Source organism: Homalodisca vitripennis, chromosome 4 (assembly GCF_021130785.1).
Source record: "Homalodisca vitripennis isolate AUS2020 chromosome 4, UT_GWSS_2.1, whole genome shotgun sequence".
NCBI lineage: Eukaryota > Metazoa > Arthropoda > Insecta > Hemiptera > Cicadellidae > Homalodisca > Homalodisca vitripennis.
The window spans coordinates 39,584,467-39,602,466 of record NC_060210.1 but is presented as its reverse complement, the minus strand read 5'-3'; positions in this window follow the sequence as shown (position 1 = coordinate 39,602,466).

Genomic DNA, 18,000 nt, shown 5'->3' with positions numbered 1-18,000 from the left:
ATCTGGGTGTGGTAGTAGTTATAAAACAATGACAGTGGTCCGGAAAGGATTAGCTAATTTACTGTACTGAGACATACATAAATATTATTACCAGCTCCGTACGTCTTGAAATTAGGATGATATTTGACCTTGCGGACTTATAAAAGCAATTTTATGACTTATCTTACAAACAACCTGGAGTGTTAGCGTTAATTAAAATGTCTACTCTAGAGGTGACGCTGGGTCGGACTCATTTTATCTCCTGTCATACCTCATTACCTTGTACATATACTTCAAATATTAACCAAGAAAGGTTGCAGTGGTAAATGAAAATTTCTCCTGGAAGCGCCTCTGGGACTGAAATGGTAATAGCCCCAGAGGATATTGTCATTGTTTCACTAAGACGATTTAAGTATTACTACGATCAGAAGGATAAAAGATCCTTTCGCATCTCAACAAGGATCAAATTTAATGCCTCAAGCAAGAATATCCACTCAGAGACTTACCTTTGTTAAGAATTCCATAAAGTCCGATGACTCCTAAAATAATATACATCTAGAAACAAGGAGTTTGAAATGCACACCTTAGAAAATGATTAAATCCGACAGTTTGCTTTTTGGCATAATATTTTTTAGGTATTAACTTCAATGGTCGTACAGGTTACAATTAACTGTGTCTATCTAGGATCAAAATACTGAGAAGTTAATGATTGTAGAATTTTAATTAGCGTCAACAGTAATTTGAAATAACAGTTCTGAGGTTTAAGTTAATCATTAATATTCAGTGTTCATAAATTCGTATTGTAAAGTAGTGCACTCAAATTACGGAAGTATACATTTATTGTTGCTACTTATGGTAAAATCGACGTATTCAATGATATCTTTAGTTCATGATGGAAGGCTACTGAAAATATCTAACTTAGTTCACAATATGAAATAAATTAAAATCCATAAAATTTTCCCCTTTTTCGTTCTCCAACTGTATAGATTTTTCCAACTACATTGTTGCTAGGTATTACAAAATGAAATGTATAAATTTAGATTCTTTGTAAATTCTATTGGCTGATTAATACCTTGATTTGTATTATAGAGCGGCTCAGTTGAAGTTGGCCATTTGCAGCTGGTCGCATCACTGAATAATACAGGCAGCAGAATGTTCAGTTCACTGCCATTGGAATTAACTAGTGACAACAGATGTCTGGGATACAGGTTTCCTTCCAGTGCGACAACGACTCCGGCATATTTACGTTGTAAAATTTTAAAAGTAGCGGTTGACCGATCAAACTTTTATTGTAATTCTTAAACATTGTAACGTTTCACTACAGCGGATTCAGAAACAAAATCTCTATATCAAAGTTACTTACAATATTTTTATAATAGTGGTGTGTTTTAGGTTAGACCGTGGAAAAAATTTAGTTTATAAGAGCTAAGAAGGACTCATATATTTATAAAATTTTAGAGACCAAGATGAATTAAAAGTTTGTTTTACTTTTGGTCACTCCGTTTACAAAATTGGTTGTGTCAGTGTTACTTTAGGAATATATGAACTCTAGAAACTCTCTTTATAAAAGTATAGATTAAAACTATTCATGTAAGATGTTTCTATTTGATAATTTCTAAATTCTATTAAAATTTTAATAAACATTTAATACTATAACTTACAATAGTAAATTTAATAAATATACTGCGTATGTGGGTAAGTAATATTTGGAAAACAGGGACTTATTTCTTACACCATGATTGTTGGTGAAAATTCTTTGACACCATGTTTTAGTGATGAGGCTTAACCATCACGCCTCGTCTCGGTTTATTTCCTTCAGCGCTTTAACGTGGAACATTTTTTCATTACATCCAGTTTACTTTGATTAACTTACATTCATGTCGGACTTTAAAAAGATGACACGGTACGTGTTGTTGGACTTTAGTTTCATATAACACATGCAAAACCGGTATTTGGGTTTACTGTTGTCATCTTAGTACTTAAGGTATCCTCAAAGCAAATTAATAATTTCATGCCTTTTATATTATATGTAAAGTAGTGGTATACTAGGCCACATGTCACATAAATTTCTCTTAGAGACGTGGGATATAATTCATCATATTGTCTCTTGACCTAACTGCCGCGAAAAGATACTAAAATTTACCTGTGATCATGTCAGAAGTACTGCTCTCAGTCTTGAGCCACTTCCCTCCCTGTCTGTTGGCAATTTTATGGCAGCGTTCTGCCAAAATAATAGACATCCACATAGGCTTACTACGATACTATTTTAAAACTCGAAATTGGTAATGTGGAAATGAAATTAGATCCAAATTTCGTGCTTATACAGTGTGTTCAAAGTTTTTTGCACACTGAAGGGATTTTTGTATCTATTACATATACAGCAAAGATTAAGACAAATAAATCAATGTGGTTAAGTTAATTATTGGTTAACTTGTTCATTCCATGTACTAAAAATACTAATAAATAAATATGCAAATAGGTAAAGTAAAATTTAAGAACTTTCACATAAATCTTATTTTAATAAAAAATGTAACTTTTTTCCATGAAATTAGAATGAAATTTCTTTTAAATTGTTAATATTATAATGAAAAAACCATGAGATAAAGAGTATAGTCAATTCTTAAATTTTTTTTACTCAATAAAACGAAGTATACATTTCTTGTGAGGTTTGTGAAACAATTTTTAAAAGCTCTTTCCGCAAGATTGTTTTTGTAGATGATTGTTATAGAAAGTTGCATATTGCAATCGCTCTTATGACTGAATTTTCGGAAACTCCTTTTTCCACTTTATAATAAGGATAAATATAATATAAGAAGAGATGTTTGAGAAGATCGGTAGTCGATGAAAGAGCGCAGAGTTTTGTAGTGGTTGAGCAAGACAAACATGGGATGACTGTAATACTTTAGAATTTAATTTTGTATATTACGTTATTTTTAGATAACGTCTCCAGCATGAAAGTGTGAAATGTTTGAAAGTGCCATTACTCTATTACCAAGTAAAATAAAGTAACAGTACCTAGTAGTTATGTTCTAAAACCGTTACTGGAATGTCTCACTTTCCAATTATTCAACTCCTTTGAAACTGTTACTATAGGCTCAATATTGAAGGGTTCAGTGCGACAGGGACAAAAATTATCAGAAAAGCCTTCCGCGTAAAACTCGTGACGGAAAGTAAGTGAATAGATAATTCAATTGTAATTGTCTGCTCTAACTGTAACAGAGAACTAACTTGAGTTTTGATGAACTCGTTATTTCCGGTTTGTAAATCTCTTATGTCACTGTTATAGATGTAATTTTTCTCCAAGAGTAGATTTATAGAAAATTAATTATAAGATCGTTTATTGCTTTTCATAATAGGATTCGAGAAAAAGGTAAAAGTAATGAAGGGCTTATTATCTACATAACTATAAGTACTTAGTAAGTACATTCGTATGAAATTAGTACTATTCTCAAAGATATTTTAAAGAAGAAACGTGTCATAGTTACTAGCAGACTACATATATATTCTTCCATGCGGGGTAGACAGCATCAATATTTAAACTGAAATTAGGACACATATCGAAGATAGATACATATTCGGAACATTAATGGCCTTGAGTTAAAATTACGAAGCAGTTTTTAGTTTGCTATATTTTTGGTTTAGAACACGCTGAGACTAAATTTGGATACTGTTCAATTAGAAAATAAGTACTGTGAGAGAATTTTGATTTCCCTTGAACGTTAATTGGGTACAGTGATGATACGATTTACGGAAAATGATTTTATTTAATGATTTTGATTTCATTATATTATCACTAGAACTATTGGAAACCATATAAAACCTTCAATCAAAATCTTAAGCAGGAATTTTTTGAAGCACCACACTTTTATTGTATCATGTATTTAGGGTAAAATTGATTTACTAACTTCTTTCTTAAATAAAGTTATACATATATATATATATAATTATTATTATATTAAACTAGTAGATTAAACTACTTTTTATGTGAAATACTGAAATTTAAGATTATTAATAGCATATAACATAATTATTAGACCCATCTTTTAATTTCTGTCAAATCCATACAATATTGACAAATTTTAAGAACATTTGGCAAACATGTTGTCTATGCTGTAACTCCTAACATTGTTTACTCAAATACTAATTGAGGTTATATCCATGGTCTAGGGAAATATAAGTACTAAGGAAATAATATAGTGATTAAATAGTACTCTACAATTTTATAACTAAATCGAATTATGTATCTTAAAGCTAAGTACTACCACCGTTCTTTATAGTATACAATATTTGTGGTTCTAAACCATTTCATTAAGCATTTAAAAATAATGATGTAGGTTCTAAAATAGGTATTGTTGATTTTCAAACTTGGTGTTGTCAATTTAAATACTATATGTAAGCAACTAACAAATGTATGCATTATTTAAACAAAACAATTATCATTTATTGGTGTCCTTGGAAACAACAATAAATTTTAAACATGCTGTTAAAGAAATCAATACGACTTGAAGATCAGCTGAGTCTTGTTACATTGCGTGTACCTAACACACTCTTTTAGGTAAGTTTTACCTTCTTATCTGTGTCATTAAATTAATTTAAGTTAATAATTGATGTGTAATGGTCCTATTTTGTAGTGATAATGTATTAAAAAATTATTAATTAAGAATTAGTGAAAAGGTTAATTTTAATTAGTAATATTTATGTGACCCATTGTGCATAAGAAGAAAGAGAGAATGTAAAGAATTATCAAAATAAAGTGTCAATATGGGTTATGAAACAGGTTTCGCTAAAGTTCTATAAATATATTTAGTGTTTAGATACATGTGATAATATGTGGAATGTTACAAATAATATGTTTGTAAAAGTTTTGACTAATTTTTTATTTTTGACTTTCTCGTTATCATCACGGTTACCTAAAAGCGAAATTAAAAATGTTTGATACCTCAGCCAAATCCTATTGTACCATCATCAAAGGTAAAGTATGTAATTTAATAAATTTTAATTAGTCCTTAAGATATCATGTGAATGAAAAGCAGACAGATATGAAATATTCCAGGCCCTCCAGTGATAGGCGATGCTAACGCTCAGCCAGTCATTGTCAAATAAAACCTTCTCAGTATGAAATATGTTTCACTTGCTATATTTTTGACTGCTTTCAAAAGGATCAGAAGGTCCGCTTTAGTTGAGCATAGGAGTTAAAATAGTTGGAAAACGTAATATGTTTAATAACATTTTTAATTTATATTACAATATTCGTCTGAAAGTAAATAGATAAATGTTGCCTTACGATTCTAAAATTTACAAGTTAGTAAATTTGTTTCAAAGTTATGATATGATTATTATTTTGTAAAAACTAATTTAGGAATACTGTTTAAATACTTTAACTCTATTCGTTAACATTTATTTAGTCGATCGAGTCCATTATTTTATCAAACCATAAGAAATTTGTAGAAAACGTCTTAATCTGTACTATGTAAATATGCTTTATTCCACGTTGTATAAAATATTTGAACGCAGATTTTAAGACTAAAGTAAGGGTGTATTACTAATTGAATTTACGCTTCGTGAAATTTTAATGGCCTTTGGGATTTCTGCACTTCATGATATTTGCAGCTTTCAAGTATATATAAAGATAGTTTATTTGTATTCATAATCAACCAGAAAACCAAGACATGCCGAGGTTCCAAGAAATGAACCGAGTGAGTTTTGTATAGATTGAGTTTACATCTTACAGATATACAGTAGAGCGCATGTTCCATTTAAGAAATGCAGTACTTCAGATTGTAACACATACGTACGAGTATACGCTCTCGCACGCCTGCACACCCCGTACTTAATAACAGGGTACTTAATACAGCATACGACGTGTTGCGTACAAACTTCTCTGAGGTTGCATACAAATTTGCAAGTCTATTGCTCATTTCATTGTGAGATTTAGGAAACATGTTTTACATGTTAAAACGCTAATGTAAAAATTGCCGCTAACACTCAACCCAATCCAACGAAAGGACATGCGCGATCACTGAACTCGATGTTGCCTTAACAGAAAAGAAGCTCCTTGACCAATTTGAAGTCCTATAGATATATTCGTTCTCGAGATATCGTGCATAGAGATAGACATGCAGAATGACATGGAGATAGAAATGAAATTTTTCTAGGTACCCAAGTGACAGGCTTTGCTATCAATCAGCTAATAAAATACTATATCCAGGCAGTTTTTTTTTACCCTCAACAAGAAAAATTATAGCCCTCTTATTGTCTCTATTATCGCTCACCTCAAAATATTTAGCGATACATTTTTATTCTTAGTGTTTTATGAAATATTCGCACGGGACGTGGAATAAATAACCTCTGGTGACATTCGGTCAATCTGTAAATCACAGCTTCTATCTGAATTCCGATGAAATTGCTGCAGTATTGTGGGGTAAATGTTTCAATACAAGAACTGAATATTTAGTAGGGGTGTCTCATTGTAAACGTGTGAGAGCGATAATTCTTGTATAACTGCCAAGGCTGAGGGAATCAAATGTTTATTTTTTATTTGTTTATGTTAGATAATTTTTAAATAGTATTGAAATAAAACTTATTGTAATAATTTTAATGGTAAACAAGTAATGTTAATTTGACCTAAATGCCTTTAACATAGGTACTTGTTGTAAAGTATTTCAATTTGAAACCAGGAGCGAAACGAGTTTACGGAACTCCCAGTACACAATCAGGTAGTTTCCTTGAAAAGTTTAACCATTAAGAGTTGAACAAGTTGACGTTATTGTGTAGAGTATTTGTAATTTATCACACACCCAGCTTGTCGTCATGTAGACTGACTCTGTTTAAACAGTAAGACTTTTAAATTTTATTAGAGTATAATAATTTTATCAATATACTCGTATATTTATTTTACTTTATTACTAAAACATCATATTTATTTGAACATATGAGTAAATACATAACGATTTCATTAAAACTACCCGCCGTGCTCACCTTTAATGCGTACTTGACTACTTAATACTTCAATTAACAATAATGTCACTCTAAGCCCAACATTATTATCATAATATTTTAGATAATTATAGTTTTTAGATACTTAAATAAATTTTTATATTAAAAAATGGTGAAGCTTCGTGCCATTAAATCTACCAAATTGCCGGTATGTATGTATTTATAACTAAAACAAATTTTACTACAATTTCCAATTTTTGTAAATTCCACTCACTTTCAAAATTAAGACTTAATATTTTTCTTTAAAGTTACACAAAAAGTCCTAACACAATTATTTTACAAGTTTATAACAAATATTTTTATCACACCGCAGCCGTAATTTAGAATTTGTGGGGATACTAGGTTTTCAGACATATCCTTTTTTAAATGTTATAAAAGTAGAAACACAAGTTTTTCTAAATTTCAAATCTGTAATCTTGTTCAGATATCAAACATGAATAAATATTTCATGATCTCATGTAGGTTACAGGTGTGTTGCAGATAGTGTTTGTTCTTTGAAGTGACATGGACCCTCTTCCTTTGACCCCCTGTCGTCCTGGAGCCTAAGGCTTGTTCATCTCAGACGCTCAGACGTACAGCTTATTTTATTGTTAACGGTTACTTCATAAATCCACATCATAATTGGTGGGATAAACCATTTACTTAACCTTACGATTTAAGGAATTTTGTCACCTGAAGGAGGATAGATTGCAATCCTTGAATCGTAAGGTTCTATTTTTGTAACATTAGGGATGACAAATGTCGTATTATCCTTTTAAATCATGTGTCGTACATAAGTAAATCCACATTAATTCTTTTCGTTGTTTGTATTTGAGCACAGTAAATTGTATTATTAAATTATAAATTAAGTATTAAATTACTGTTATTTCCAAAAACAGTTTTTATTTTCATAGATAAACAACCTGTGAAAATCTAAATCTCCCTTTGGAGCAGGCGAATGATGTTGACAGTGCTTCAATACGTAAACAGTTCAAGATTGACCAGTTGCGACCATTGTAACAGGGTTACAGTTTAATCAGCATAGAGGCGACAGATTGAATCCTAGTGGTGATAGATTCGGTTTGTTCGGCCACCAGCCGTACTGGTATCACACGATTACAATGCTTTGAAGGGATGAGTATTTGATCCGATTCTAATGCTCATTATAATCAAGTGTACGACTGTTCGGGCTTAATGTTGCTATTTATCGCTGAAAATTTGATCAGTGCAATGTTGACATTATTACCAAGTGTGTTAGAGAATCAATTACATAGTAAATGCAAAGAGACGCCCACGCCATGGCCGCCCCAGGTTGTGATCCTTTGTTTTTACGCAGCGCTATCGGTAATTTATCAATTAAATGTACATCATATACAGGTATGACAAACCTACTTCCGTCAAAAGACAATTAAGAAGGGTTTTATAACATACTTTACATTTATAGTAAAGTGAGATAGAAACTTTGTCTTTGTCTTATCTGCATTAAAGTATTGACATACAATACTGTATACTTAATATTAGCTGCCTGTAACCTGCAGTATGTAATTCAAGCAAGATTTCATTCAATCGACCACGTTTTCACTAAAACCATAGTAATGAATTTTTTCAAATAATATCACATAGTACTTCGCGTCAAAAGCTTTCAAATAGTTTATTGATACTAGGGAACCATATCTACCCCTGTCGCTTCCTTCCAGTAAGCCCCTTAGCAGGTTAATAGACTATTGCAGCTACTAAGATAATTATAAAGTCAGAATACATCAGTAGAAATATTCTGGCACTGTTAAAAAATGCATCACCTGTGAAAAAATATCACCAAACACTTTTACATAGCTGGTAGAATAGAAAAAGGTCTGAAGTGTTCAAGAGCAGCTGATGCAGTTATCATTTGGTGTGGCTTAAAACTTTAACTGATATATAGTTATACGCCTATTAATTATAATTATATAAATAATTATCTTTTTAATTTATAATGCTGGATTAAAAATATTTTTGGAGGGCTCTACTATTTTTGAGACTCGTTTATAAGATGATTTATAACACCGATTGCAAATTTACTCGCCGATTTTATTATTTAAATAGATATGCCATAACTGACAACTGATTTTAAATTTATCTCATCATGGATTTTTTACTCATTTTTCTCTGTCCATAGTAAAAGTAAATTCATTAATTGGTTCTTTTCATTTGGTAGTATAATATAAAAGCTTAACAGTATCGTAAAATTATTTTTTACATCCCAATTTAGCAAAATATTTATTGGTTTCTTTCACCTTACATTTGGGTTCGAGAGTAACAATGTTTTCACTTTCATATATGAGTTTAAATTTTATGATCCGAAATCTGAATTAGTCTGTGGCCTTGGATATTTGATGTATCTATGACGCCTTCCCTCTTGAACTGGCTCACTCGTCCACTATAATGTGGTCTAACAAAGTTGCCTAGTGTCTCGTTACCCGTGTTGGCTCATTTACCAGCTGAATTGTGTTGTTTTCCCTCCTCAAGAGTCGACGCAAATACTTAGTTTCACAATACGTCTCTGACTGTAGGTCAATTTTATTGTCACCAAAGAAATAACTGACCTTGACTTTTAAGTTAACAAATAAGGAGTGAAACATAAGTTATATACATACCTGACACCCGGCGGTCTACACCAGGCGGACCACCAGCCTGACTTCCTTGTGTGCTAGTACACAAATCACAACGTACCCTATTGTTATATATAGTTGCCTTTGTGGATTTCAAGATTAAGCCATGTTTCAGGGCCTCATACAAATCCTCTATAAGCGAATATTTTTTTTTAAACCTATGTTCAAACAACATATATTAAAATGATTTATTTTGAGTCACTGTGTGACCCCTACCCCTAATCAACTAGTTGTCCGAGACACGTGAATTAACAGCGTCAAAGAGCGTTAACTGCAGTTTAAATGTATATGGGATCCTTATGAGACTTTTCGACCTATTAAATTGACTCAAGTGTTCTCACAATTTCAAGTATAGCTATTTTAATGATTCTTTGATAGATACATTCAGATACGATCAAGCTATATGATGCGTTCTAGGAAGACCTCTTCTACTTCTTTCAGCTTCGATATATTTTTAACACTAATCCAGGATAAATAGAACAAAACGAAAGAAAGGGATAAAAATAAGATAGAAACGAAATCATAGGAAGGATTATTGTATCACAGTACTTATATAGCGCTGGATTCAGGTTTTTATCGGAAAATAATCCGTTTAACATAAATAGCACACCATATGAAAGAACTAGAACTATTATAGTATGAAAAATATTTTAATACACATTGATCAATAAGTCTTAAAAAATAAAACATTCTTTTTATAGCAAAAGCAAAGTGAAAAAATAATGGTTGGATATTTCTTAAAATAAATTCCTCAATGAGCGATATTGGATTTTTGATACAGCTACCAGAATGGCTGACATGTGTGCACATGAAGACTTTAATAACAGTACACTGTTATGGGCATTTCGGGTCCCCTTAAATCATACACGTTCATTATGTAAAAAAGCGTATATAATGAAGGTAACTTATTCTTGGACCTGATTATAATGATGCAATAGAATTGAAATGCCTACCATCGCCGGTTAAATAATAAAACAATAATATGTATATTAAACACATTGAACAATATTTGTGTAGTACGTAAAAATATTTTTATTTTTTATAATATATATTTCAACCAAAAACAGTATGCACATCTTAACCTACCAGCACTCTATTATAAACTATGTTTATGTGTGTTTACTAAAGACATATAAACGCATACTTGAGTATAAAGTTTGGTGAATCAAGTTTTAATAAAATAATCACTTATCATTAAAATAATTCAGGTAAAGAGAAATAATTAGATCCGTCTCAACAAGACATAAGGTACGCTCTGTTTAATCAAATTTAACTAGGTGAGACAAGTAGAACTAAATTATTATATAATCCCAAGAGGCTAACTAGTTAAAGTGGTTGCTCTATATTATCCTTAATACGTTATCTTTCTAATCCAATTATTTCTCTGCCTATTAAAACGCAAAGCACTAAATTTGTTTAAGCATTACATCTGGGAATCAGGAACAAGAACTTTAAACTGAATGGTGGTGGTGTAATTGGGTAATGTTCAGAATTTCTCTGCAAACCTCTGAAGTTAAACCTTGGATTCCACATCCACTTAACTTTTACTTTATGACGAGTAAGTGCTCTTTTGTTAAAATAATCAGACTGGAATTTAAATATTTATCGCTCATAATTTTGTATATACGTGACAATAAACATTTAGTAAACAAATTTTTCATTTGGTTTCCATGTTTTTCGTTTTAAGTAGTAACTAGATTAAAGATTTTGTTAAGGGATAGATTATTTGATGTTAATGTTTTAAGTACGTGGCAACACAAAATGTTTTAAAATATCCCCCAAAGAATCTGATTCTTTTCATTTTAAACCTGTAGGTAATACATTTAAATAATACTTATTCAAAGTTGTTTTTGTTTGTGTTTATATAACATAAAGCTTGAAAAAACCAAGGAGAGAGAGCCTACATTTGTACTGAATACTAAATCAGAAAGAAAAAAAACTACCGTATTTAGTAAAATGATCAACTGTAGTATTTATACTTCCATTCAGTTTTTTGAATAGAAAAACAAGTTTTTCTTTGGTATCTGCATTAAACTACTGACCGAGAATTAATGCTTACTTAATGCTTGAAAAAACGTTCGGATAAAAGTATATTTTTACTAAATCTTCCAATTTCATGATCTGAAGAAAAATGTGCATTAATAAGTGTTGTTACTTTTAATATTAATTTAAGTAGACTACAATATTTAAAGATTTTAAATTGATACAAAAAAGAAATAGGAATTAAATTAAGAAAACGTATCTTTGTTTTGTTGTGATACAATATTTAGATTAACAACCTGCTTAAAATAATTCATAACATATGATTACTCCGATGTATTTCGACGTAAGTTCTATCCTTAGTATGATATTCGTTGGTATACCATCTTGCTAAGAATCCTGAAATCAGATAGATTCATAGACAAGAAATCAGGAGAAAGGGACAGACTACATTCTAAAACTATAAAGACTTGTACTATATAAAATCAACTGTAAATTTTTTAATCTATTATGTACTTAGTAGGGGGTATTTAATCTTCCCCTTATACTGAATTTAGATTACTAACGCTGGAGGTAGAAGGTTTTTGACCAAAGTAACCATATCAAGTACTAATTATGTATATATTGTCTTAATTGGGGCAGCAAAGTAAATTAAACTGTCCCGTCAAAATGAAATTCATTAAAAACATAAAAGCTTCTGTATGAGCGAAAATTATATAAAAACCAGGCACAGTTCGCTAAACCGTGGACACAGAAATAGTATGTACTTGACAAAAGTATATGATTAATTCTTTTTTTAAAATATCATTGGACTATATGTAAGATTAGGAGTGATTTCACTGATAAGGAAATGCCCTTTAAATTTGAACGTTGCATTGGAAGACGCAGGTATCTGCTTGTTTTCGATAATCTGTAAATATATAAAACACGTGTATTATAGATTATGCTTTGTACTGTTTCCGAATCTCCATATTTTTTTGCTAACTCAGTCAACGTAACATATTCTAATCAGTGTTAAACATTTGTTTTGGGGCAAGCAACCAATTTTTAAAGAAGCCCTTTCATTGGAGACAAGATAAATACGTTACTACTTTACTACTACCAACAGCTCCAACTACAGACCAAAACAAGCGATAACACATTATACAAGAATAAGACACTTCTCTCTCGTAATGTAGAGAAGGAGATGTACACGAGTATATGTGTATAACGATACTATCAAGTGAAAACTATAGAAGACGAATAGGAAAACTATAAAAGCAGTTCCAGGATAAGACACGAGATCTATATGCTGTCACACTGCGGGCTTCATTGATAACAAACCCCTTAAACATATCGGGGAGTTTAACTCATTACTAGCTAATATGGTAGCTATTTTATGTACACTTAAAGTAGGTTCCACGATAAAAAAAGAATTGATGATTTTTATGCGATAGTTGTATTTATTTGAGTTATTCATGTATTAAACATATATTATGTTCATTGGCTGATTGTCAGCGAAGCTTATCATTCATGGAGCTGAATAACTATATTTCAGTGTATCTGACTGTATGCCAGCACGAAATTTTGAGATAAAACTAACCCAAAGACTTGAAATGTTGCTGAAGCTTAGTTTAAATACAAGCAACAGTGAGTTCGATTATGGTACATAGGATGAAAATAACGTGAATATTGTAGAATAAATAAATTTATAAGCAAACTGTGTAAAAATAGATAATATTTAACATGTGATAGAGAAACTCGCGTAGCTTAATGAACATAATTAAACACTCATTAATTAACAAGAGCCTCTTGAAGAGTAATTGCTTTATTACGGAACAGTACTCGGAACCGCTCACTATACACAAGTAACACGACCAGCAAAACTCATCAGTGCAGCACTTTACCGTCAACTCGACCCGTTTACACAAGACTAGACCCTATAAAACGTTGTATTGGTGCTGAAATTCTACAGTAGAGAGAGTGTAACGTGATTAGGACACAATCAAGTCTAAAAAGTAAAATTATCCCGAGATTAAAAACAGTTAAAGAGGAAGATATACATATTCTTCACTACCAGTTACCCGCGACTAAACACGCAATGTTGTACTGAATAACATGCAAGTCATAGACATGTTCTCTTTAAACGGGAATAATAAAACATATTATGAAATAAATAATGGCCACTGAAAGATATTCCAATCTCCTACAATATACTTAATTTCATTTAAGAATACTGTAATTAGGTTTTAAGTTTAAAGAGCAATGTTTAGGGGCTTCTTTAGGTACAAATGAAATAGACGGATTACTTTGTAACATTACATAGTACTTTATTGAAAGCTCCCACATTTTCAGTACCACTTCAGGAATGCTACAGGTACCAGTGTGGGACAATACTAATCTTATTTTTCGCTAATGTTGATATTTCCAGATCTATTTTATATTTTTGAGATTCAGAATCTACTTTTATGGAGTAAGAATTAGAATTCTCAGATACAAAGTATACATCAGAACAACATCATAGTTTACCGTTTTAAAACCAGCTAACGTTTTTAGGCTGCCATTCAACAATATTTTTGTAATTTACGCTGTGAGAGAACATTTAGCAACGGGAGCGCTTTCAGCAAAACACAATTTTATTCACAGTATTAATGCTACTCACGTCTGAAGCGCATGTGCCGTTAGCAGACGAATACAATTTTTAAACACAAATTGGCTCTCAGGTGCATAAATGTAATCACTTTCCTTATTTTCTACTACAATGATAAACTTTGATTATTTTAATAAACGGAGAATGGTATTTATATGGTATAATATGGTATTTATTAATTAGTAAAGTCATGAACCAAACACATTTTGTTTTTTAAATACTTGGTCAGTTGCAATATAATCATTACTATTGTAATGTTATACTTTTTTTAATAAGACGAATTAAAGCAGTTACAGAAGGTACGAGACATAGCATGTGATTTTTAAAATATTATTTTTAGCTCTCGTGTACTAAAAATGAACTCGTTTATATGGAATTAGAAACTATACTCGCAAGAATGGGTACCTATAGCTATGGTACTACTAGTTCAGGAAAATTAAAATACAGAATAGTTTGACCTTTTAATGAGTTTTCTATATAGAAAGGCCTACTAGCGCCCATAGTTTAACATACAAGTATCTTTATTCTTTAATAAACATATTTAGCTGAAAAATGAAAGTAGTATAACATATAAAACTTACTCGAATATTGATTGTTAGCTATACTGAAGGTAGAAGTGCATGAACTAACTTTAGGTATTGTTCTAAATACGATTGTCAGTCAAGCTATCAAGACTCCTGAAAAAATCTCGATAGTACTTAGTCTATATTGGAATACTTTTGTGATTTCTAAGTGAATATTATACGATAATTCATGAATATTATATGAGGTTTACGTAACTCAAAGTCTTAATATGTTAGCTATATCTAAATAGGATATAAGGAGCTGGGAATTGTCGTTGAATACTTTTAAATTGAAGAAATATACTTCCATATGATACTTTTATAGGTTAATCAGTGACCTCAAGAGCTGTAGATATTTGGGAGGTCACCCGAACTGTTATTGGAGTGGAGGAAATCACTTGTACAAATAGTCATTATTGTGTGTAACATCGTCATTATTCACATTATTCATTTTATATGCTGTGACCTCTTTTACTTTGAAGTTTTCTGCCAATGTTAGACAACAGAAATACCTTTTTGCAAAGATAAACATCGGTATTCGGTTCATCAAAACTAGAATTTATTTCAAGTCATTCGGCTAATGATAACTCTCTTAAATGAACAAAAGGATTTGAAACGTAGAGAGAACATGAACAATATTGTACAGTTTTAAATGGAGGAGATTACATATTTTTGAGACATGAAACTCTATTTTATAAGAGTTTCTGAAACTTCTATTTAATAGAGTGTTTTGTTAAGGTTTCTTTTTAGAAATGTAATTCTTTTTCAAACAAGGGATAAAGTGAAGTGATTCGGTAAGTTTATATAGAAAACCACATTAATAACACTGTTTGAAAATTAAATATAAATAATTGGTATTCTACTAAATTAGATGAGGAAATATGCTAGTGAGTATGATAATAATAAGAGGGGCCCTATGAAAACAACCAACAACTCTCTCATATTGTAGTTTTGGTCTGTTGGCTGCAAGCGATAACGTGTGGTTAAAAACCCATGCATATATTGGCTTTGTACCGTAGTTCATAGAGTTGTTGTGTTGGTTCTAGGTTCGCAATTAGCAAGCCGTTTTAATAATAACTTTCAAATTCATAAAAACAAATAAACAATATAGAATAGTAACTAGGGATTAAACATTTTTTGGTCAAACTCATAAAACCTAGTAAACCATCGTTTAATTTCTAAACGATAGTTTAACCAGCAGTTGGTCGTTGTCATCTCTCCACTTGACCTTGGGCAGTAACAAACATCATAGAGACAAGCTGACGAATAATGCCACTAGTTAGTTATATAACGAATATGACAATCGCTTCACCGACATCAACATGATTAGCCGGTAGTAAGTCACAGAACACGAGCAGCACCCTGATCCAAGCACTCCAAGGGAGAGCTAATGAGCTAGCTAGCAGAACCTTGTTGCTGAGCGATACTACCAATTTATTATTATCTAAATTATCGTCCACTGCTATAAACTGCAGTGCAGTGGACAATTTTCATTATACGCATTATGCAGTATAATAATCAATGATATGTAAGAAAAAAGTAGCGTAGTGCGTATGTACGAGTTCTTTCTCTTACCTCCACAAATAGGTTAAATCTACCTGAAGAATTATAATTACTGACAATATACAACTAGTATAGTTCATAGTACCGAACGTTTGGTTCTGTTCTTTTTAGTGCGTTACAAAGATTGTGCGAATCACAATAAACAATTGATTGTTCGAAAGTAAGAGACAAAATAGTTAAATGTAAAACAGTTATAAACGAATTCCACATTGAAATTTATTTGATCAAACTAAAGGTGTGAAGTATAAACAGCATAAGTAGTGAAACGTACTCTCGGTGTCTGGAGGATATCTTTGAATTCAGATTATTGTGCCAAAATGACCAAATACATGCAGTGATTTTGTTCATTCACGTAAAATTATAGCCACTTAACTTTAAAACTTCGGTTAATATTTTAGTCAGGTCCAAATAATATAAAATAGCTGAGATAAAAGTATGACAGTTTAACTGCATTTTTATGATTTGTAGCTTAATTTGGTGTTAAAAAATTAAAGTTAGTTTAGAAAAACATATAAGTACTTTTTAAGTAGTTTTATTAAATAACATGAGCAAACCAATAGCTTACCACTTAATGAAACTGTAACTCATGTACTACTATTACTTGCTTCTATTATCTTTTAGTTCAAGAAATTAAAAGTTTAACGATGAGAATTATAATTACAGACCAAATTAATATTTTATATTTTTCTTACCAACCGTTTTTAGTTTAGACTGACCACAAGAGTGACAAAAAAACTTATATTATTATTATATTTATATTTTCTGTGTTTACAGAAGTAATAAAAAAGTTATAAAATTAACATAAACTATATTATTTAGCCCAAATTTTCACCACGGATTCTCTAAATCCTAAAATTAATCACGTGTTATATGTTCGTATAATATTAATGTGATTGCTTGTAAACACAGTTAGTTTGATAAAGACCCAAGAAAGATTTAAGTTACGTGTTGGTTACAACAATTTTGTGAAGAAAATAATAAAATAAGAGTAAAATAAAATAAAATAATTTTATAAGCATGAATTTCGTGTTGTGAATACCATTTATAGGATCGACGCCATATTTTTTCTCGTTAGTCCTGATTATCATTGGTAATGAATTTCTTACAAATTACAACCTGTAAAAAGATTATTGGGTTATGTAAATAATCCATTGTAAAAATGGCCAACCAAATAATTTAATTTAGATCATCATTGGTCAGTATATTTGGGATTTGTCTGATAACATACTCATATGTAATTGTTGAAATTATGTACATACGAGTCTGCATTTTTTTTTGAGAGAGAGGCCGGACAAATGCAATTAGAAAATACGCCCGCAGGTAGCCCAGCATGTAGTGTTGGAGTCCCCTAAAAAAGGGTTAACCCTCTAAAAAACTTCCTCTATTCTTTAAGATTCTAACGTGGGATTTTTTATCACATTACTTCAGGTTAGGCCTAAATTTGGCTTAAGCCCGTGGGGCTCGCTCCTTATCCAGCCGCTCGTTCAAGGGATCTGGGTTACTTCGCGGTCCAGATCGGGTTTCTTTTCCAGGAGGATGCCCTTACGAATAGTGATAAACAATCGCAGTTCCCCTCATCCTCCATAATCTCTTCGCAGACCGTATCCACCGAAAAAACACCGGAAGCTGTTCCGCGTCGTCGAGAACGCCCGGGCAGTAGATT